The following is a 25,361-nucleotide window of genomic DNA, read 5'->3' as shown; positions in this document are numbered from 1 at the left end:
TCGCATACGAGGTAAGTTCATGTGTAAATAATGTAGCATAATTGTTATTTGTAAGTTATTGATGTTAATTATATGATATGCTGATTTTTTATCGTGAAATATTATGCTTTGTGGTTAATGTTGAGTAATATGCAAATTATGTTTACTACTTGATAAATATGAATTGCTACCGAGTATCGGTTCGATATTCCACGGAAGGCGAAAAATGTGAGATCGAGGAAAAAGACCGTTTGAACCTTAGGAATAGATTAGGATACAAGTGACATGTCACTAGGATGGTTGAGCATCCGAACTCGTTGAGTTGAGTCCGGGTTCACTTATGGATGCGAATGTCTGAACTCGTTGAGTTAAGTCCGAGTTCGAGAGATGTAACTAGGCATCCGAGCTCGTTGAGTTGAGTCCGAGTTCACTTATGGATGCGAACGCCCGAGCTCGTTGAGTTGAGTCTGAGTTCACTTATGGGCGGGTTACATGGTAGCTTGGCTACATATGTGGCACTTATGTGCAAACTTTCCATGTATCCGAATTATATTCCGATGTGTTCAACAGTAAAGTTCTCTTGAAATGCGTGAATACTCAAGATGAAAGGGACGTATTGGTAAGTCTTTGTGAAATGGGTACTTTGAACAGGTATGTACTTAACCCTCGGGTTGAAAAATCGATATAACAACAATATGGTAAGATGATAAATGAAAATGTGATATGAATGTCTTGGTGATGATTATGCAAATGATGTTTTATGTTTGCTTATATGGTTATGTTACTTGCTATTTGCATGTGAACTTATTAAGCATTTATGCTTACTCCTCCTTTTCATTCCTTGTAGTTTTGACAAGCCAGCTCGGAAATCGGGACGGTTGGAGGCTTGCTCACACTATCCAAGTATACCATCTTGGCATAATGGCTTGTATATTTTGAGTATGGCATGTATAGCATTATAATAATTTTGTATATATAGTCTTATGATATGGTTATTGTGTGGTATGGAAATGCTTGGTAATGATTAGCCATTGGAATGGCTAATCATGATCATATTTGGTGTTATGTATGTCAAATTTCTAGCTAATCCATGGAAACCATGAAATAGGTAAAATTTACCATAAAATAGATTCAGACAGCAGTAGTGATGTGAATTTGAAAAATCACTAAAAATATTAGAAATGGAATTAAAAAATGAATAAGTTATGGAATTGAAGCTTGATGAGTCTATTTTCATATGGAAGAAGCAAAACAGGTATATGAGCTATATTTTATGAGATGTTTAAATTTTTGTGAAACAGGGCCAGAGCGATTTCTGGATCCCCTGTTCTGACTTTGGAAATTCACCATAAATTTTACAAAGATAATTAGAAGTCATGCTTTATATTTACAGATTCCTTATTGAGTCTAGGTTTATTAGAGACAAACGGCATAGTCATTGAAGCTCTGTACAGGGAGATATCTGATTCGTAACACACAGTGGTCAGAGTAGTCAAACCCTAAAATAGGGGAGACTTTAACTAATAAACTGTACTAATTGGAAAAACCAAAAATTCTAGAAAAAAATTAGTAGATATATTTATGAGTCTAGTTTCAGGAAAAATTTACGGAATTGGATTTTGAGTTTTGGAACTCGAGATAAGATTTTTAAAGCGACTATGATGCAGTTAGCTAGCTTGTTTGGAAATTTTAAAATGAATTGTATGAGCTGTTTAAGTAATGAATTAAGTCCGTTAACACCTCGTGTTCGACTCCGACAACGGTCTTGGGTACGGGGCGTTACAAATTAGTACACTAAGTTCATCTCTTCGACCATCCTCGAAGCGTACGCTACGCTCATACTCTGTAGCAACAATCCCAGAAGCATATCGACTCAGTCTCAGAAACTCAGACTCATACTCAGCCACTAACTTACTCCCTTGGACTAGGTTCAGAAATTCTTTCTGGTGAGCGTCCACGTAACTAGCCCCAACATACTTTCCTTTGGAGGCTGTCTTAAACAGCTCCCAAGTCACACTATCAGCAGGAGTTCCATCTCTCACCGTGAGCCACCACTGATAAGCCTCATCCCTGAGTAACGATATGGCTCCCTTTAGCTTCTGCTTCACAGAGCAGTCTAGATCATCCATAATCCGCTCTGTGGCTTCTAACCAATACTTAGCCACATTCAGAGCTACACCAAATACACCCCTAAATATCTCTACTCCATTGGCCCGGAGCCGCTCAGAAATAGACCCCCGAATTCCGTTTCCTGTACTTGCCCCAGCAACCCTTTTTAAAACTTAGAGCATTGCCTGGGACAGAGCATCGTCCCCGGCACCTCGATCATGAGACTCTACCTCCGTTGCCGGTGGTACCGGTGCATCTGCTGCCGGCACATGTCTTGAAGACGAAGATTTAGCCTGAGCATTACCTCGGCCATGTCCACAGCCTCTTCCACGAGCTGCTCGTGTACTCATTTCGTATTATTTGATTAAGAATTTTATGAATCAGTTTAATATTTCAGTGTTTATTACAAATGTCTTATGAATAATAGTAATTCAGAGTTTGAGTTTGTTTCCTTTTGCGGTAGCCTAGCTACAGTCTCAGTCTACTTATCAGAGTTTCTATAGTTCCAGTGTTACCCTAACTAAAGTACCATGATAAGGTTTTGTACAAGCATATAACAGATATTTTAGAAACAATTAGAAAGGCTCAGAAAACTTACAGACTTGGGCCGGAGATTCAGTGTGCCACATTCTAAAAATTCTAATTTTAGAAAACCGATTTTAATCTTTAAAATCATCTATTTGTAAAGAGGAAATATTAGAAACATTCTCGAAAACAATTTATAATCAAGTTCCCAAAAAAATGATTTTCAAAAACCTTTATTCAGTGTTTCTTTACAAACTCCCGTTTTTAGACCCGTTCCACAGTCGAGTTGTTACAACTTGGCTCTGATACCACTAAATGTAGCACCCCAAACCCGAACTAGACGTTATTGCCAGATCTGACGTGTCACATGGACTTATGGCTTAGTATGCATTCGTTGGTTTAAGTGATTAGGGTGGTCTTTGTAAAAACAACGGTTGAATTAAAAATCGGTTTATCAATCTTTAGGCTATCCATTTGTTGTGCTTGTTGAGTCTTGAAAATGTTCATTAATTTTGAAAACTCGCACAGCCTAACACTAGCAGTTTCGTCATAGTATAAATATAATTAGAAAATAAAACCATAGCGGAAAAAAGAAATTTAAATAGCAGCCTTATTACAACTTAAAACCCAAAATTGAATTAGAATATAAAAATAATAAAAATAAACTAACTTAGAAAAACCAACTTTGCAGATGATGTGGCCACTCCGAATCCCTCACAGCTCCAAGCCTACTGTGGTTGGGGATTTCCTGCAGAGATGAAAATAAGGGTGAGTTCGGTAAACTCGGTGTGTAACATAACCCAACCATAGCCCAAAACAGATCAAACCTCAGAGTCAGACTTATCTGGGCCTTGGCCCAGTACAGAAATTAGAATGAAACCCATAGGCCCATAGCAGATACAGAACAAATATATCATGAATGCAGAAATCCCAACCCAGAGCCATCCATAACACCTCCGTACCAGCCTTACACCATGTGGGGAGACTACTCGACCCACCCAACCGCTACACACCACAAAAATTGCAGCGAGGTTGCCAGATATTGTGACGAAGTCACCAGATACAGATATTGTGGCTAGGCCACCAGAACAGATATATATATATATATATATATATTTGGCGAAGCCACCAGATTGCAACGAGGCTGCCAGATATTGTGACGAAGTCACCAAAACAGATATTTATGGCGAGGCCACCAGATTGCAGCGAGGCTGCCAGAACGCTTCCTCCATCAATATAAACCCATGTCCCATGCAACAGAAATAATATGTCATGGAATACGTATACAGAAACAGAACATCATGCTTTTTAGAAAAAAAAAATAACCCTAGGGGTAAAATCATAATTTTGCATGCATAAGGGTATTTCAATAATTATTACATATTGCTAAGGTTTCATGCTCATTCTAACGTTTACCAAGTAATCAGAAGTACTTACCTCGTCTTTTTACCAAAGTGGGCCCATTAGCCTATTGGCCCGTTTTCGGCCCATTAAGCCCAAAAATACCGTTGTGCACGAAAATGCACACTCTGCACTCTAATCATCCAAATGCACCATATTCATTAACAACTGTCTCACGAGCGCTAGCACACTCGCGAGTTCACAAAATACCAACGTTTCGGTATTTCGGCTTTTACCGATTCAGTCTAAGGGAGGGTGTCGTTTACACACCTGGTTGATGAAGATTGATGACGATATCTCCCACGCAATAATCCTACAATCGATCACTAACATATTAGACTTACGAATTAACGATAACTAACATAAATCCACGTCAACTAACCCAATCATCACACATGTTAGTCATTTACGCACGAGGGGTAAAATAGTCATTTTACCCTCTAAGGGTAAATCGGTAATCCTACCTTATAGGGGTATTTTAGTAATTCTACAACTTATCCACTTGGGCCTACGGACCACTGGGACCACATGTCCCATTTCAGCCCATCGTAGCCCGAAATAGCCGTCCTATTGCTAGAATAATGAGAAATACACACCTGTTAGGAGACTACAGTTAATCCGCGCTCCAAACACTCTTAGCTGACTTCCAACCCAAACGAGCACCCCACAAAGCGAAAGGGATCAGCCAAGAAGGGTATGCCTACTCTCCTTATGGTTTGCTCTATTTAAAGCCAGCTCTCCATCTACTCTTATGTTAGCTTCTCGATGTGGGATCCCTCCATCACCAGAGTTTAAAACCAATACCAACTCTTGCCGTCCCAACATAGCAAAATAATCAACCTTTGCGTGCCAAAGGATTCGAACCAAAGTCCTCTCACATGCCAACTCACGCCACCACCACTAGGCCATCAACTCATTTATGTCATAAATCCAACACATTAAACTTTAAAGCGTACCTACTTGCTTCCAGATTTATTGAAAAGAAAAACCAAAATATATTACAAGAGCCAAGACTTGAACCTTGGACCCCTTGCTTCCTCTATGGCGTCACTTCCTTGTCCCCTAAGTGGCGCCACCTTGCCACTACACCACACTCCTTATTGTGTCATCTTTTACCCCTTCACTCTTAAAAGCCCAAATGCCAATTGCATCACCTGTTCATAAAATTAAAATTCTGAAGACTACTACGGATTTAACTTAAATTTGGGCCTTCCAAAGGCCCACTAAACCTACTAAAATATATATTTTAACCAACCAGAACACACACAAATTTTAAAAATCACAGAAACATAGAAAACCCGAAAATTGGGGCGTTACAGCTATCAAGTAGCAGAACAGGGGTAACTTTAAAGAATAAACTGTACTTATTGGCTAGACCAAAAATTCTGGAAATTATATGGTAAAAAGATATATGAGCCCAATTCCAAGGAAAATTTATGGATCTTAATTTGGGGTTCCGTAGATCCATATATAAATAATTTAGTAACTATGACTCGAGAAAATAACATGACCAAAAAATAAGTAAAAGTGTAATTATGATTATATTTCCATGGAATCATGTTGATAATTTGCTTATTATTTTCATATGGACTTACTAAGCTTTAAGCTTACTCCCTCTTTTCCATTTCTTTTAGTGTTGTCAGTTCAGCTTGGGGTTGGAGATAGTCGGAGGCAGCATCACACTATCAAGCCAATACGTTTGGAATATTGTTACATATGTTAGAATTATCAAGTGAGTGGCATGTATAGGGACCTAGTTCTATGACATGTGTTCTTATGATTTGGCCAAATGTATTGGTCTATTTGGAGCTATTGTATATGGCCATGAGATGTGGCTCATATTGATTATGGCTTATAAGCATAGCTAGTCAAGTTATGATTTATTACTTATGATGTTAAGATATGATTATGTTTATTTTTCATGCATGGTTGGCTATATGTCATGTGTGTTGAATGCATGTTTTATGACAATGAATTAAATGTGTAATATGGAGATAAATAATAATTCTTTGAACATGGAAGTTTGATGACAATATGAAATAAATTGGCACAAAGATAACTACGGTATGGCTAGTCTGGGCTTAATGTGGGAATGTGTAACACATGCATGTTGATAGGTAAATGATATGTTTGTATTATAATTGAGGATGTTGAATGCCATTGGATCTATATATATGTGTGTGCATGTAAAGGTAACAAAAAGGATTGGAAAATAGCCTAAGAGTTAACTACATGGGATGAGACACGGCCGTGTTTCTCAACTGTGTGAGGGACACGGCCTGGTGACACAGGCATGTGGCCTGGCCGTGTGGTTCAATTTATTTGCAAATTTCATAAATAGAGAGGTACACAGCCTGAGGACACGGACGTGTTGATGGCACACGGGCGTGTGACCCTGTTTCATGAGAAAAATTTCTAAGTTTTTCCCAGAGCTTTCCAAAGTTCTCGGTTTAGTCCCGAACCCTTTCTAAAGTATGTTTTGGGCTTCGTAAACCCAAATAAGGGACTATATGAATGTGATTGAATGTTTTAAAATATGAATGAAATTTTATGGCCCGGTTTGCATGATTGTTTACGTTTAAGTCTGTTAATGCCTTATATCCTATCCCGGTGTCGGACATAGGTAGGAGGTGTTACACATGCAAACTCTAAGTTTTTGCAACACAATGCCCTTCGCGGAGCATAGCAATACATCTGTCTAACATAGGGGTTCACACCCCTACTTAGCTTGCACATTCAAAGTCTTTTAAGGATGAGTTATTTTAAATAGGATAGGTCACATGAGCTACTTCTAAGAGCTAAGGTTATGCGAACTTGGTTCGCAATGTCTTTGTAACTCAAAAACATTATGGGAACGTGATTAGCAGTTCACTGATCATTGGGGTTCACACTTTAGCAAAGTTCAAACCTTGTCACTTCACAGTAACCTTGACAAAATCTATAACTTTGTCAGTTTTAAGACATTCATGCTATTGCCTTTGGCATGCTCAAGGTTTAGAAATTTGTGCTTAGTTCTAAACTCATCAATTAAGAAAACATTAACCGGTCTTGAATTAAAATCTTATACTTGAATTATAGAGGTGTTTATAAAATAATATTGGTTCGCGAATAAAATGTTAAGACAACATATGGAAACATTAAGAAAACTACTAAGTCCTAAGACAATCAGCGAAGTCATCAGAAACATATCTTTAAACCCAAATAGAAACCCATATTGCCTTTATTCTAGGGTTCGCTTATTCTACCTTTCTAGAGTTTATGCTCCCAGGATCACTCGCCTTATCACGGCTTACCTTGCAATCTAGTTATCTACAATGTTAGGAAGGAGTGTGTGAGTTCTTGCTGGAAAAACTTATTTTTTGTAGTGGTGTCTGAAACAGTGGTTTCAGGGCCACCAAATCCGATGAGTAAGTTTGTAAATATTATTATTTAATATTTATGATTCAAACATGGTTTTAAAAAGGTTTTTGATATAGTAATTTTTGTTTTATAAGCGATTTATTAAGTTCAAGTGGTATGATCCTAAAGTCAAATGGTTTTAGAAAATGAAGTATCGGGACCTTGTTTCTATAAACTGAGCTGTAAAAATTTTTATAAATATTTATGGAGTGTCATTAAGGCGGCATTAATTTTTCGTTGAAAAATTTTAACGTTTCGATGGTTAATTAATTAAAAAGGACTAAATTGTAAAAGTTAAAAAAGTCAATCACTATTAGTTTAAAGGTGTTAATTGCTTAAAGAATTATAGTTGGATGGCCTTAATGGGTAATTTACCCATACCTTAGATAGTGGGATGTTGGATGCTTTAAAATCTTTTAATTTTATATGTTTTATAAGTTAATTTATTATTATTAATAAAATAAAATAAAATAAAAGGTTAATAAATTAAAGAAAACAAAATGTTTTCTTCCCCATTTGTTTTACACCACCGAAGTTTGCCATGGAAAAATAATGGGAGAAGCTTCAAGTTTCGACCTTGCTTGGGATGGTGAATGTGAGTTCGTTTTAGGCCCGTTTCTTTTAATTTTTATGTTTTTAAGATCGTTGCAACTAGGTTCAGTTAGTCCATACCTTCGATTTTGAATCTATTAAAGATTTTGAATATTTTCATTGATGAATCTTGTGAATTTTTATGTTAAATGATGAATTTGGAATGTTGATTGTTAATTAAAAGTATTTTGTTAAGTGATTTTTGATGAATTTATCGATTAGGGACTAAATTATTAAAATAATAAAATTTTAAGGATTTGATGTGAAATTGTTGCAAATATGGGCTGATATGGGTGCCATAAATATTCAGTTGTTATAAATTGGCATTAGAAATGGTTAATTTGCATGTTTTGGGCTCAAGGACTAAATTGAATAAAAGTAAAACTTTAGGGTAATTTTGTAAAAATGTCAAAAATGACTAAATTGCATAAAATACATTATTTTACTATATAAATTAATAGGTTAAATGAAATTATTAATTTAGTTCAAGATCGGGTGGACAATCGAGGAGAGTGGAAAATTACCAAAATGCCCCAATACTTTGACATTTCTGTAATTTAGCCAGGTAAGTTCGTATGAACTGTATTCTGTATAATTTTGATTAAATTGGATGTTAATATGTGATTATATTGTGATTAAATCAATATATATATGTGTATGCAAATTATCTTGTAATGAAATGATGAAAATCCAATGATGTTTCGATGACTACCAAGCCCTGTTTGAACTAGGAATTCGTAGAATACAAATGACATGTCATTAGGGTTTACATGACACTGATGGCTGAGGTCCAGATGTGTTTTGGATACTCCATAGCTAGTGTGAGCAGCATCGTGTAGCTACGCCTCGACCTATAGCTCGTGTGAGCAGGCCCATTTTCACAGCTCATGAGAGCATTCTAACTCACAGCTCGTGTGAGTATACATGTACATTAATTGACAAATTACAATGATATGAGTTAGAACACTTTGTGTAGCTATCTTGGGTATCCAATGGTATTCTAAACGGTTCACCGGGTGATACGTGATATTCGTGGTAGGTTTTAAATATTTATAATGAATCATTCATGAAACTAACTATTATCTCGATGAAGGCAAGTGTACCTATCGTACAGTAGTATAGCTTTAGCAAGACTGGATTGTCGAACCCAAAGGAACTAAAAGTACTAGTAATGACTGTCTTTTTATTATCTAGCCTAAGAATAATGGGGTTTGTTTTAACTAACTAATTAACTAAACTAAGAATTCACAGAAAATAGAATTGGGGAATTACTTTTGGAAAACTCGATTGATTGAGACAATACCTAAGAAAAAATCCACCTAGAATTCACTTGTTATTTGACTCTGAATCGGACGATTTATTCATTTGACTTGATCCATAGAAATCCCTAAGTTATATTATTATCTCTCTTAAGACTAACAACGTCTAACCCTAGGTTGAATAATTGAAATCTCTTTCTAATTAACTCCCTAGGGTTGCATTAACTCGATCTATGGATCCCCTTATTAGGTTTCACCCTAATCCTGTAAAATCTTGTCACCCTATCTCTAGGCAAGCAACCAACTCCGCTTAATTATGACAAATGTACTCTTAGACAAGGTCTATTCCTCCTCTGAATAAGAGCTTAACTTGATTCAATATCCTGGAATATCAAAACAAGAATTAAGAACACATAATTAAGAACAAGTCAAATATTTATCATATAATTCAGATAATAATAACAAGATCTGTCTTAGGTTTAATTCCCCTTAGGTATTTAGGGGTTTTAGTTCATAACTAAAAAGGTAAACATCTCAGAAGAATAATGAATACAAAACATAAAAAAAACCCAAAACTCCTGAAGGGAAATTGAGGGGAGATCTTCAGTCTTGATGATGAATCTGGCTTCTGAGATGGATCAATCGGCTTTCCTTGAGCACTTCCCTACTTCCCTCCCTGTGTCTCTTTTTCCTCTTCCTCTAGGGTGTATTTATAGGCTTTAGAATGCCTAAGAACCCTCAAAATTGGCCTTTTCTGAATTGGACTCAATTTGGGCTCGACAGGGACACGCCCGTGTGACACGCCCGTATGCGATTGCTTAAGGCCGTGGTCAAGCCTGCTAAATAGGCACGAGTGTGTGGTCCACTCGTGTGAGTCGTGTTTTTATTCTGCCAAATTGACACGGCCGTGTGGTTTGCCCGTGTGAGGGGGCCCAGGTTGTGTTGATTTTGTACGTTGGCCTATTTTCTCTGTTTTTGGCCTATTTTCTCCGTTTTTGGCCCGTTTCTCGTTCCTTTCAATCTCCTATGCTCACCTATGTATAAAACATGAAATTAAGGCATTTGGAGCATCGAATTCACCAATTTTAAGGAAAAATCATCCATAAAATGTGTAAGCATGGGATAGAAATATGTACAAATTACGGTTTATCAAATACCCCCACACTTAAGCATTTGCTTGTCCTCAAGCAAAATCCTCAACTCATAATCAAAATAAATTCTTCTCAACTTATAATTTCTATCGATAATATCTCAAAATAATCCATAGGTAATCATACATTGAAAATTCAACTAAAAGAACATCAAAGTTTCACACATTCCAAGTTGAGCATTTCATCATGAAAACATAGGTTTCTCCCTTCATTTAAGTAATTACCTTTGATTCAAAATATCACAGAGTTTCACATCCTCACTAAAGATTCACTCGAGGTGTTTAAAAACAATAAATGAAGCACTCAATAATCAACAATGAAGAGTCATTTCCATAGGTTTGCATGAAAATCAAATCTCCACCACTATAAATTGAGATGAAACATCAATCAAAAGGTTTTTGAGGGTTGTAACGTGGCTTTGATTAGAGGGTGTGGTCACAAACTGAAAGAAATGGTTAGAACCAAGATTGAATTGAAAAATTGCCTAACTAGAAAAATGAGTAGTCATCAATTGTGTACAACAGAGCTTTTTCTCAGAATATGGAATTTAACTTCTTTAGCTCAGAAGAACACTACTACTAATATGTAAACATGTATATATATTTTAAGAACACATAATTACAAAATAGAATAAAACATAGCTAAGCAATTATTCCAACTCAAATCTCGACAAAAATAGGGATCAAATTAATTTAGGGGGTTTCAACAATAATGAGTTATGGGTTAATATCGAGGGTAAATCAATGAATGGGTTGTTAGGCTCAAGGGGGTTCACTAAGGGTTAATTGTGAAGGTAGGCTTTTATGGAGTGAGTGGGTTTAACCTAAGTGTCTTTATCATTTTGACATATCAAATCAAATGGTGTGGTCTTGACATGCATAATCAAGCAAGTTCTAGAATAACAATTCAATACTGGCACACTCATAATGAAAGTGACATGAAAGAAATAATAGATGCTCTAAAGGCTCAAGATTTCACAAAAATTATGGCTTTTTGATGTTTAAACTTGTAAATTCCAACTCAAGATAATACCTAAACTTAGGGAAACAACTTAAAAGTTTTTAATTCTTCAAAAATTAACTTATCATGCTTGATTCCCTAATGTCTTAAAGTTTAAACAATCAATGCATAAATGCCTATGTTTTAATTCAAGATATATCAATAAAAGTCATAAATCAATCAAAATTTATAAATCAATCAAAATTTATCCTAAACATGATATGAGAGCTTTTCAAGAGAACAAGGCAATCATTCAGGGATTTTTTCTGATAGTGAAATGAATACCCCCCACACTTAAGATGTACATGGCCCTCAATGTACAAAGATAGATATATAGAAAAGAATATAAATATAAGATAGGGAGCAAAGTGAAACTTCCTGAGTGATGAATGAATTCCCTTGAACTGGAGTTTTGGAGAATAATCAGCGTGAGGGTGGAGGAGGATACTCCGGCGGTGGTAGACGTTCATTAGTCCATAAGTCCTGCGCTAAAAGAATATTATATCTGGTGGTAGCTATGGTCGTGGTAGAGCAGGACATGGCAGTCGTGGAGAACCTTTCCCAGTGGAGTTTCAAGTTCCTGAGTAATTGTGAGCTTTAGAGCTCTTTATAACTGTGATAGAATCAAGAACTCTTTTAGGAAATATATAACAAAGAGTAAGTACTCAATATGAATTAGCCAAAAGTAAAAATTGTAAAATAATAATTATAAGTCCTAATAAAAATAAGGTGAAAGAAAAAATAAAAAGTAGTCTTAAAATAAAATAAAAGTAAAAACATAAAATAATAAATAAAAGTTTTTAGACATCTTCATCGCTAGATGGTTCGCGAGGTGGGGGTGGCGATGAGATGTGGAGGTGTTGACAAATCTGTTGCAGAGTAGCATCAATGTTATTGAAGCGCTAAAAACACTATTGCTCGAACCGAGTAAGGCACTCAGAGATGTCAGCGTATGAAGCTGCCACATGAACTGGATGAGAAGGAGGTGGTGGCTGAGACGGTGGGTCCTCGTGATGTGGAGGGACATCATCAGTAATAGCCTCGGGGGCTCCTCCTCAGTGGATTAGGTGAGGCGGTATTGAAGAAGGAAGGTGCCACGTCGTTTCTCGATCATCCTCATACTTAGCATGCTTGAGATGCCCTGTGGGGACATCTGGCCCATGAGAGTGAGGGAGGATGATTGGGCTGCTGTGTTGATGAGCCCGAAGTACCGAGCCAACCGTGTTACATAGGGCCCAATGGAGATGACCCCCTTCCTATGCCGCTCCGTTTGATGTTGAATGGCTAGGGCAATGAAATAAGCAAGGTCTATGACGTGCCCTGCAACATACACCATAGAAAGTAGGCGTCGTGAGTGTTGACAACACTAGTGCTCTCTCGCCTTCCTATTAATGTGTGAGCCCAAATGGTGTGTAAATACCGCAGAGATGGAGGGAGAGCTGATGCCTTGGAGCGGCTAGGATTATAGGAGGTAGCGCCGGGGGCGAGGGCGCTCCAATACCGTGAAGGAGAGTGATGGATGTGGCAATTAAAAGTGTGGAGTTCATTCTCCTCTATGAACTCCTCAGTATAAAGGCCCAGTGTAGTTCCAAACTTTGGGACATTCAATTGGCGGACTAGACCGCAGAGGTGAAATTCAATTGCTCCCGGGTCATCAAAGTGGGCCATCACGGTCTCAAAGAAAAGCCCCTAAGGATCTATGGTGAAGAGGGCCCGAATTGCATTCGCGAGTTGGGCTTGTTCTAGCGCGGCCCAGTCTATACAGTGGCCTACTTCGAAGGGTCAGGCTTGTAGAATCTTGAAAAGTTCTTCTTGGGGCCCAATGGGGAACTGCAGGAAAGGGTGACGAATTTCCGCGGTAAGACCCGAGGAAGATAATGCTCTCTTCCTTTTCTTCGAAGTAGGGATGGCGGCTTTCTTTCCTTGTGAAGATGACATGGTGCACCTATAATTGAAATTGAAGTGGAATGTGAATACTTTCCATGGGGCTTACATATTAACCTATGCTATAACAGCCAAAGTAAATATGCCAGATAACCTTATAAGAATAAGTAATGGAGATAACTAAAGAATGAATTTGTGTGAGGTTAATAGCATGGAACCCATAGAAACAATAACCAAGAATGAATGTAGCCTAATATATTGACCAAAACAAAACAAAACTTAAAAAAAAATATACATTTATTTACTTTTCTAACCATGAATGTGCACGTAAAATAGTCAAATGGAGCATAGAAATCATGAAAGAAACAAAATAATTGAAGAATATTGAGATAAAGGAGTAAACAAACACCAGAGGGAGAAGTTTAGGCATCAAAAATGTGGTTAAAGGAGACGTACGAGCGTGACAGGAGGCTGTGTGAATCTGCAGCGGCTAGGGTTAAGGATATTGGGTGAGGGAGATGATGAATAGTGAAGGGTATTTATAGATTTTGGGACACACGGCTAGGGAACACACTTGTGTTCCCCAATTTTTTCCCGTGTGATTCGCGAATTTTGAATTTGGGTGCGTCTGACAATTTCCCCACGCCCGTGTACCTTGGGCGTGTTGGTGCACACAGTCGTGTCAAATGGTCGTGTCTGTCTTTGTTCGCTTCTTCCACGCCCGTGTATAAAGGTCCACGCCCGTGTATAAAGGTCCACGCCCGTGTTGTTTTGGCAGGTTCGCCCACGGTTTCTTGGCATGGGCGTGTCGCACTCCTATGTTAATTTGACAGGTTTGCCCACGGTCATGTCGCATGGCCGTGGCAGTTTATCATAGCCCGTGTTGGGGAAATCTTTGCCCTGTTTTTACACGGCCTAAGGCTCGCCTGTGTGCTTGGCCGTGTCTGTGTGGTAAACCTGTATTCAAGAGCTTCGTTAGTAAGTTAGGTGTTAAACACTAAAATTTAAAGAAGTTAATACAGTTACTGCTCGGGTTGCCTCCCGAGAAGCACTTATTTATACTCTAAGCTCGAATTACCTCTCCATTGAATGGTCATGGTGGTTCGAAGAGTTTATACTCCTCATTCCTGCTATGAATCTCATCAAAATAAGGTTTTAGGCGGGTATTATTTACCTTAAAAGAGCCAAACTTGGGATGACTTACCTCGACTGTACCAAATGGGAAAATGTTAAGTACCGTAAGAGGAATTTCTTCATTCGTTTTGGTAGTGACAATGTGAGGATCTGTGGCATCTAATAAAACTTTATCTACAACCTTAAGTTGATTTGGAAAGGTATTGAGCTTGTTCTGTCGTAGTTTTGGTTTATCACGTGTTCTCGGTTTATGTGTCTGCCATTCATCTAGCTCCTCAGTTTGTAGCTTTCGTTCTTCGTGAATATGTCCTCTACTATTGCTTGAAAATGGCTCATGTACTTCCTTCAAACTCATTTCCTGCAAAGTAAGTTGCACCATATTGTCAGTTGTAGTAGAACGGTTTAGACAATCACCTTCAATTTTTGATTTTTTGTCGAAATTGTGAGCTTGAAGGGTGATTATTTCGTCTCCCACATGAAATGTGAGGTCACCTGTGCCAACATCAATAATCGTTCTACAAGTTGCTAAAAAGGGCCTTCCTAAAATCAAAGGAGCGTTGCTATCCTCCTCTATGTCTAGAACAACGAAGTCAACGGGAAATATGAATTTATAGATTTTAACTAGCACATCTTCAATAATACCCCTAGTAAATCTTATAGTTTTATCTGCTAATTGAATGCTCATCCTAGTCTGTTTAGGTTTCTCAAGACCTAGTTGTTTAAACATTTTGTACGGCATGACGTTAATACTAGCCCCTAAATCAGCTAATGCATTATTAATAACTAAACTACCAATTAAGCAAGGAATCGTAAAACTCGCTGGATCTTTTAGTTTGTTGGGTGGTTTATTCTGTAGAATAGCTGAGCAAACTGCGTTTAGCTTCACATGCGAAGCCTCGTCCAACTTCCGCTTATTTGCTAAAAGCTCCTTTAAAAATTTCATTGCGTTTGGCATCTGTGATAGAGCTTCAATAAACGGTAAGTTAATATGAATTTTTTTAAGAGTTTAAGGAATTTACCAAATTTTTCATTTGAGTGGTCTTTCCTTGTAGCATTAGGGTATGGCACACGAGGTTTGTATTCTGTACTTACCGGTTTCTGCTCATTGTGGTCTACCTCACATTTACCTTTGCTTATCTCAGTTTCTTGCCTTGGTTCTGGTTCAGATGTGACTAACCCTTCCTCATCTTGACTAGTAATCGCGTTGAGTTGCTCCCTTGGGTTAGATTCTGTGTTGCTTGGCAAGCTACCTTGTGGTCGTTCAGAAATCAACTTGGCAAGTTGTCCAATCTGAGTTTCGAGCCCTTGGATCGATGCTTGTTGATTCTTAAGTGCTGTCTCGGTATTCTAAAAATGAGTTTCTGACACCGTTATAAACTTTGAGAGTATCTCTTCAAGGTTCGGCTTCTTTTCCTATTGGTAGGGTGGTTGTTGAAAACCTGGAGGATGTTGTGGCCTTTGATTTCCCTGACCGCCCCACGAGAAATTGGGATGGTTCCTTCAACCTGCATTATAAGTGTTACTATATGGGTTATTTTGGGATCTAGAGTTATTGTTACCCATATATTGAACTTGTTCCTCCTCGATGCTAGGGTTGAGTGGTTGATATTCTGTGCATGCTCCTCCTCCATTCGAATCGCACCTCAACACTAGATGTACCTGAGTAGAACCACACAAACCGTCAATCTTTTTAGTTAAGAGTTCTACTTGGTTAGATAGCATAGTAACCGCATCGAGGTTGAAAACACCAGCTCTTTCGTCACTTTGTTCTCATAACTTGCCACTGATAGTTATTCAGTGGCATCTCCTCAATAAATTTGTAAGCCGCCTCAGGTGTCTTATTATTGATAGTTATCAATCATCTGCCGAGTCGAAGGATTCAGGCCATTATGGGACATTTGAACCTGTAGCCAAAGCAGTAACCCATGGTGAGGGCATCTTCTTAAAAGGTCCTTGTATCTCTCCCATGCATCGTAGAGTGTTTCTAAATCCATCTGCACAAAAGAAGAGATATCATTACATAATTTGGCTGTTTTAGCTAGTGGAAAATATTTTAACAAAAATTTTTCGGTCATTTGTTCCCAAGTAGTGATTGACCCTCGTGGTAACGAGTTCAACCATTGTTTAGCCTTATTTCTTAAAGAAAAGGGAAACAACCAAAGGAGAATGACGTCATCAGAAACACCATTAATTTTGAAGGTATCGCAAAATTCTATGAAATTTTCCAAGTGAGCGTTGAGATCCTCGTCCTGCAAACTATCAAATTGAACAAACTGTTGCATCATTTGAATTGTGTTAGTTTTAGTTCAAAATTATTTGCAGCAATAGCAGGTCTAACTATACTTGACTCAGTTCCTATTAAATTAGGTTTAGCATAATCATACATAGTGCGCGGAGTAGGATTTTGATTAACAGTCATTGTAGGAGGTAGCGAATTTTCTTGGTTTTTAGCCATCTCCATGGTTGTGGTTTGAATATCGTCTTCTAGCTCGTTCTCTGTGTATCTTAAGCTTTGCCTTATTTCTCTTTTGTTTCTGTGAACTATGCCATCGATCTCACTGTCAAAAAGTAATGGTCCTGGCGGGTTTCTTCTAGTCATAAACTTTAAGAACCTGCTAGAAAAAGGGAAAAGAAAGAATTAGTAATAAAAATTAGAATAAAATTTAAATTGCAGTAAAGGTAAATGGCGAAAGTAATAAAAATCGAGTGTTCCTAATATCTTAGTTCCCCAGAAACGGCGCCAAAAACTTGATACGTGGTATTCATGATAGGTTTTAAATATTTATAATGAATTGTTCTTGAAACTAACTATTATCACGATGAAGGCAAGTGTACCTATCATACAGTAGTATAGCTTTAGAAAGACCGGATTGTCGAACCCAAAGGAACTAAAAGTACTAGTAATGACTGTCTTTTTATTATCTAGCCTAAGAATAATGGGGTTTGTTTTAACTATCTAATTAACTAAACTAAGAATTCACAGAAAATAGAATTGGGGAATTACTTTTGGAAAACTCGATTGATTGAGACAATACCTAAGGAAAAATCCACCTAGACTTCACTTGTTATTTGACTTTGAATCGGACGATTTATTCATTTGACTTCATCTGTAGAAATCCCTAAGTTATATTATTATCTCTCTCGAGACTAACAACGTCTAACCCTAGGTTGAATAATTGAAATCTCTTTCTAATTAACTCCCTAGGGTTGCATTAACTCAATCTATGGATCCCCTTATTAGGTTTCACTCTAATCTGGCAAATTCTTGTCACCCTATCTCTAGGTTCGCAACCAACTCTGCTTAATTATGACAAATGTACTTTAAGGCAAGGTCTATTCCTCCTCTGAATAAGAGCTTAACTTGAATCAATATCCTGGAATATCAAAACAAGAATTAAGAACATATAATTAAGAACAAGTCAAATATTTATCATACAATTCAGATAATAATAACAAGAATTGTTGATAAATCGTAATTTATACATATTTTTCCCCCATGTTTAACGCATTTTATGGATGATTTTCCATTAGAATTGGTGAATTAGATGCTCCTAATGCTTTAATTTCATGTTTTACACTTAGGAGAGCATAGAAGAGCGAAAGGAACGAGAAACGGGCCAAAAACAGAGAAAATGGGTTGAAGTATGAAATCAACATGGCCTGGACCTCCTCACACGGGTAGACCACACAGCCGTGTCAATCTGGCAGAACGGGCACGACTCACACGGGCATAGCACACGGCCATGCCATTCTAACAGGCTCGAACGCGGCATAAAGTAATCGCATACGGGCGTGTCACACGGACATGTCCCTACCGAGCCCAAGTTAAGTCCAATTTAGAAAAGGCCACTTTTGAGGGCTTCTAAGCATTCCAGCCTATAAATACACCCTAGAAGAGGAGAAAAAGGGAGACGGAGAAGAGGGAGTAAGGAATTACTCCAAGGAAGCTGATTGATCCATCTCAGAAGCCAGATTCATCATCAAGACTGAAGATCTCTCCTAAATTTCCCTTCAGGAGTTTTGGGTTTTCTTTATGTTTGTATTCTGTATTCTTTTGAGATGTTTTCTTATTTAGTTATGAACTAAATCCCTTAAATACCTAATGGGAATGAAACCTAAGACGAATCTTGTTATTATTTTCTGAATCGTATGATAAATATTTAACTTGTTCTTAATTATGTGTTCTTAATTCTTGTTTTGATATCCCAGGATGCTGATTCAAGATAAGCTCTTGTTCAGAGGAGGAATAGACCCTGTCTAAGAGTACATTTATCATAATTAAGCGGAGTTGATTGCGCGCCTAGAAATAGGGTGACAAGATTTTGTTAGATTAGGGTGAAACCTAATAAGAGGATCCATAGATCGAGTTAATGCAAGCGTAGAATGTTAATTAGAGAAAAGTCTCGGTTATTCAATCTAGGGATTTGACGTTACTAGTCTTGAATAGGGATAATAACATAACTTAGGGATCTCTACGGAACAAGTTAAATGAATAAATCATCCGATTCGGTGCCAGAATAACAAGTAAAGTCTAGGTGGATTTTTCCTTAGGTATTGTCTTCATTCAATCGATTTTCCCAAAAGCAATTCCCCAATTCCTTTCTCTGTGCGTTCTTAGTTTAGATAATTAGTTAATTAAAATAAAACCCCATTATTCTTAGGCTAGATAATAAAAAGACAGTCATTACTAGTAGTTTTAGTTCCTTTGGGTTTGACAATCCGGTCTTGCTAAAACTATACTACTGTTCGATAGGTACACTTGCCTACATCACGATAATAGTTAGTCCAAGAACGAGTAATTATAAATATTTAAAACCTATCACGAAACCTCGCAATCAAGTTTTTGGCACTGTTGCCGGGGAACTAAGATATTAAAAACGCTCAATTTTTATTACTTTAGCCATTTATTTTTCTTGCAATTTAATTTAATTTAATTTAATTATTATTATTATTTATTAATTTACTTTTTCCTTCTCTTGGCATGACCCTTACTCAACACCCAACCGGTTTTTATAATTTATGATTAGAAGAAACCTATCATGACCCTTACGTTTTGACGAAGAAATCGATCGTACAGTTCGTAGAAACCAAAGAGAAATAAGGCACAGCTTAAGATACACGGAGAACGAGCAAGAAGACGATACTCAACGCCCAACCGAAGAGATGGCTGAAAACTAAGGCAATCAGCTACCTCCTGCAATTTCGGTTAATCAAAATCTTGCTCCATGCACTATGTATGATTATTCTAAACCGTCTTTAACAGGAACTGAATCTAGCATAGTTAGACCTGCTGTAGCTAAAAATACTTTTGAATTAAAACCTAACACTATTCAGATGATACAGCAATTTGTTCAGTTTGATGGTTTGGAGGATGAAGATCTCAACGCTCACTTAGTAAACTTTCTGGAATTTTGCGATATATTTAAAATCAATGGCATTTCTGATGATGTCATTCATCTTCGGTTGTTTCCCTTTTTATTGAGGAATAAAGCTAACCAGTGGTTGAACTTGTTACCACGAGGGTCAATTACTACTTGGAAACAAATGATTGAGAAATTTTTACTAAAATATTTTTCGCAGGCTAAAACGGCAAAATTACGTAATAATATCTCTTCTTTTGTGCAGATGGACTTAGAAACATTCTACGATGCATGAGAGAGATACAAGGACCTTTTGAGAAGGTGCCTTCACCATGGGTTACCGCTTTGGCTCCAAGTACAAACATTTCACAATGGTCTAAATCCTTCAACTCGGCAAATGGTTGACGCAGCAGCGAGCGGAACCATCAACAATAAAAAACCGGAAGATGCCTATGAGTTTATAGAGGAGATGTCACTAAATAACTATCAGTGGCAAGTCATGAGGACAAAGCCAACGAAAACAGCCGTCGTTTATAACGTTGATTCGGTCACCATGCTCTTTAATCAGGTAGAACTCTTAAATAAAAAGATTGATGGTTTTCTTAATTCTTCACAGGTTTACCCAGTAATGCAGTGTGAAGCAAGTAGCGATAGAACAAACCATTTGGAATACCAACCTTATGGCCACAACATGGATAACGAGCAATTAAACTACATGGGTAATAATCCTTGACCTCAAAACAATCCATTCAGTAACACTTACAATGCAGGTTGGAGGAACCATCCCAATTTCTCGTGGGGCGGTCAAGGAAATCAAAGACCACAACATCCTCCGGGCTACCAACAACCACCCTACCAATAGGAAAAGAAGCCACACCTTGAAGAGATGCTCAAAGTTTATTTCGGTGTCGGAAACTCGTTTTTAGAACACTGAGAGAACACTTAAAAATTAACAAGCGTCGACCCAAGGGCTCGAAACTCAGATAGGCCAGCTTTCCAAACTAATCTCCAAACGACCACAAGGTAGTTTGCCAAGTAATACCGAACCTAACCCAAGGGAACAACTCAACACAATTAATATTCAAGATAACAAAGGAGTCGTTGAGCTTGAGCCAAAACCGAGGCAAGACACTGTGGTGAGTAAAGATAAAAGTGAGGTAAGTCATAACAAAACGGTGAATAAAGAATACAAACCTCGTGTTCCATACCCTAATGCGACAAGGAAAGACTGCTCAGACGAACAATTCGGTAAATTCCTTAAACTTTTAAAAAAATTACATATTAACTTACTGTTTATTGAAGCTCTGTCGTAGATGCCGAATGCAATGAAATTTCTAAGGGAGCTTTTAGCAAACAAACGGAACTTGGACGAGGCGTCGCATGTGGAACTAAACGCAATTTGCTCAGCTATTCTACAGAATAAACTACTCCACAAATTGAAAGATCCAGGGAGTTTTACAATTCCTTGCTTAATTGGTAGTTTACATGTGAATCGTGCATTAGCTGATGTAGGGGCTAGTATTAACGTCATGCCGTACAAAATGTTTAAGCAACTAGGTCTTGGGAAACCTAAACAAACTAGGATGAGCATTCAATTGGCAGATAAAACTATAAGATTTCCTAGGGGTATTATTGAAGATGTATTAGTGAAAGTAGATAAGTTCATATTTCCCATTGATTTTGTTGTTAATAACACCCCTTTGATTTTAGGGAGGCCCTTTTTAGCAAATGCTAAAACAATTATTGATGTTGGCACAGGTGAGCTTACACTTCATGTGGGAGACGAAACGATCACCCTTCAAGCTCGTAATTCTGGCATCACATCGAACATTGAAGGTAATGGTCCACACCAATCTACTAAAACTGACAATATGACATTGCAGAAATTGAGTTTCAAAGAAGTTCACAAGCCATGTTCCAGAAATGATAGAGGACACATTCGTGAAGAACGAAGGCTGCGGATAGAGGAGCTAGACGAATGGCGAGCACATAAGTATAAAACATGAAATTAAGGCATTAGGATCATCGAATTCACCAATTTTAAGGAAAAATCATCCATAAAATGTGCTAAGCATGGGATAGAAATATGTATAAATTATGGTTTATCAACGGGCATGATTTAAAAGGAAATGGTAAGAGTTCAATACGAACTAAGACATGCTCACATATGAATTGCATTGAATTGGTTATACATGGATAAATGTAAGTTGAGATGGATGATATATTTGTATGTTACATGTTTAAATGTTGTGATCATCCATGAGTAAATTGCCTAGGTCTTATGTTTATATTGCTAACATGTTTGGTGTGAATGTGTGACAGCCCAAAATTGACCCTAGTCGGAATGTGGTTTCGGGACCACAAAACCGAGGCATAAAAATAATTAAAAATTTATTTTGATGCCTATAATATGTGTGTGCTCATGTATGACATTTTATGATGATTGATTTAGTGTTATAAGGGTGAATTCCACAAGAAAGGACTTAGTAGTGAACTTTGAAAGTATGATAGGGAAATGTGTGATGACTAATTAAAGCATGCATGCAAAATAATGGACTTGCATGTCAAATTCCCCTTTTATAGGTGGTGGCGGCCATGACAAGGAGGATGGGCTAAACATGTCATGAAACATGTTTTGTTGGTGCATTAGGGTGAAATAATAAACAAAGGTGTATGGGTGATAAAAAAATGAAAAAAAAAATGTGTGTGAGTGTGGTAATCCCCCCCTTGCCGTGAGTTGAGAAAGAAGGAAGAAAAAAATTTGTTGTGTTCTTCCTTTCTCATCCTCTTGGCCGAAAATCATAAGGAGAAAGAAAGAAAAAATTTTGTTCATCCTTTCTTTGAGCCAAAACTAAGGAAGAAGGAGGATTTTTGCTTCATGCTTGGTTTGGAAGAGATCTAGAAGGAGATTTGGCTAAGTTTGCATCAAGATTAAGGTATGTATGAGGTTGTGTTAGGAGTTTCATGCATGTTTTGGTTGCTAACTTGATGTGCATGTTAGCCATGGCTCAAATCTTTGTTATGCCATGGAAATGGTATTTGGCCAAAGTTGTTATGGTGATAAAGCCATTCCATGCTAAGTGTGAAGCTTGATGATGATGCATGCAATGATGGATTGTCTACTCTTGAGTAAGATTTTGAGTTTTCTTTTTGTTCAACCATGATTGAAGTTGAAAAGGGGCATGATTGTCATATCGACCATGATGCATTCATGAGCATGATTCATGCTTCTTGCATGTTAGTTAAAATTTGTGTTTTGGATGGCTATGGACACCTTGAAATTCGGCCATGCTCATATATGTATATATATGTTGCACATGATGTTTTGGTTATGAAGGAAGTGATGAATATGTTAGTTTAAAGAAGAAGATGTTGAAAATAATTGTGAAATTGCAAGCACATTCGGCCTAGCACACATATGAGTGCTTGATGCTATATTATAAGTTTTGAGCTACAATATGCAAAGCATTAACTAGTAAAATGCATGCTGTTTTTGTGAGGTATTAAGTGCATAATTGGCCTCAACATGTACATGAATATTCGCCTTGGGTAGCCTATTGAAGGCCTTAGCTTTTCCTTGATGCTCGAATAAATTGTATTGAATTGCTTGATGTAGTATAAAATGTGCATGACCATTGTGTATTCAAGCTAAAGGGTGGCCATATGACCATTTAAACTCCTTGTCATATTCGCCATAAGCTAGCACAATGAGGTTTTAATAAATTGAATTTGTTTGAATTAGCTCAAGAGCTAAGAGGGCCACAATTGGACAAGGGGAAGGAAAAAGTGATCGAATAGCCGTAAAAGCCGTTCGACAACATCCGAGGTAAGTCCTCAAGAAGTGACCCTACTTGAATTATGTGAAATGAAGTATGGATGTGTATTGATTATTGATTATGTGTGTATGAGTATTTGAATGATACCCGGGCTAAGTCCCGAAGGTGATTATGCTAGTGATTATAATTGTGTTTGAGCCTTAGTAACGAAAATGAAATATGTATGTCCAATGATTATTGATGTATGTGCGCATGAGAAATTGAATGATATCTGGGCTAAGCCCCGAAGACGTTAATGCTGGAAATTATATCCGGGTTAAGACCCGAAGGCAATTATGCTAGTGGCTACATCCGGGCTAATACCCGAAGGCATTCGTGCAAGTTGTTAAATCCGGGCTAAGACCCGAAGGCATTTGTGCAAATCGTGATATCCGGGTTAAGTCCCGTAGGCCTTGGTGCGGGTTACCATAACCGGCTATGTCCCGGCGTTTGAACAGTAGCGACATCCGGTTAAACTCGAAGGTATGTGATTTGAAAATTATAAGCTTGCTGGAAAATTTCAGCTAATGCACTTGTGACATTTCCCAATGACAAGGTAAGTGTGGTGTGTGCTTTGCGCGCTAGGAGTAAGAGCGTATGAATATCCGCTCCTATGATGGAACGAGTTATCGGCCTTAACGAAGCCGTTATTTGTGTATGAACATAAGAGTTGGGATGGTGAAGTAAGTATGATTATGTGAACGTGTATTAATGAAATGATGCATTTGGCTATGTGAATGTATTGCTTTAATTAAAGCTGATTTTATTGCTTGAGACTTACTAAGCATAAATATGCTTACCCCATTGCTTTGGCTCTCGGTTTATAGATTCGCCGATAGCAATCGGATTCGGGATCATTAAAGTCAAGTCATCTACACTATCGAAGCCTCCATCTTGGTATAATTTTGGTTGGAATTTGAAATGGCATGTATAGGACTACCCTTGTTGGTTTAAAAATGTGGTGATGTATATGTATACGGCCATGCGAAAATGGCTCGTAAAAGGAAGCATGAACTTAGACTATTTTTGGGTTGTATGTATATATATGGTGTCATGATGTGATTATGGATTGGAAATGGGAGTGTTGGTCACATGATCAGCCATTGGTATGGTTAAATTGATCATATATGAACCTTTGTATGGCAAGACTAGTTGGTTCATGGAGACTACAAAATAGGTAAGACCTACCTTAAAACAGATGCTGCCAGCTGCAGTGACGTGAATGTGAAAATCACCAAAATTTGTAGGAATGGTATTAAATAGTGAATAAGCTATGTAAATGAACCTTGATGAGTCTATTTTCATATGGAAGAAACGAAATGGTCATAGGAGTTACATGTTAACAGATATTAAGGCTATTGTGAGACAGGGCCAGAACGGTTTCTGGGTCCCCTGTCGCAACTTTAAAAATTTACTATAAATTATCCAGAAAGAATTAGGAGTCATACCTTATATGTACAGATTCCATTTTGAGTCTAGTTTCATTAGAAACAAACGGCACCAGTATTAAAGCCCTGTACAGAGAGATATGCAAGTTATAACGCGCGAAGGTCAGAGCAGTCGATCCCTGTAACATGGGTGACTTTAACTAATAAACTGTACCAATTGGCCTGACCAAAAATTCTAGAAATAAATCCATGGATGGATACATGAGTCTAAATTCAGGGAAAATTTAGGAAATCAGTTTCTGAGTTTTGAAACTCGAGATATGATTTTTAAGGCGACGGTGACGCAGTTTTCCAGCCTGACTGGAAA

At 37.6% G+C, this 25,361-nt stretch overlaps 1 long non-coding RNA gene and 2 other non-coding genes across 3 annotated transcripts in view; 2 read left to right on the top strand and 1 right to left on the bottom strand.

The window, feature by feature from the left end:
* LOC128285108 (uncharacterized) overlaps positions 1-25,361 on the top strand; it is a 36,466-nt gene that overhangs the window by 617 nt on the left and 10,488 nt on the right. The gene's annotated exons all lie outside the window — the stretch shown is intronic.
* Positions 16,352-16,458, top strand: LOC128286077 (small nucleolar RNA R71). The gene has a single exon (XR_008276622.1). It is a non-coding gene; the product is annotated as a small nucleolar RNA R71 (small nucleolar RNA).
* LOC128286373 (small nucleolar RNA R71) lies at positions 20,023-20,130 on the bottom strand. Its single transcript, XR_008276915.1, has one exon. It is a non-coding gene; the product is annotated as a small nucleolar RNA R71 (small nucleolar RNA).

The sequence above is a fragment of the Gossypium arboreum genome, chromosome 12 (genome assembly GCF_025698485.1).
Source record: "Gossypium arboreum isolate Shixiya-1 chromosome 12, ASM2569848v2, whole genome shotgun sequence".
Lineage (NCBI taxonomy): Eukaryota > Viridiplantae > Streptophyta > Magnoliopsida > Malvales > Malvaceae > Gossypium > Gossypium arboreum.
The sequence above is the reverse complement of the archived record's forward strand: the minus strand, read 5'-3'. Positions and strand labels throughout refer to the sequence as shown.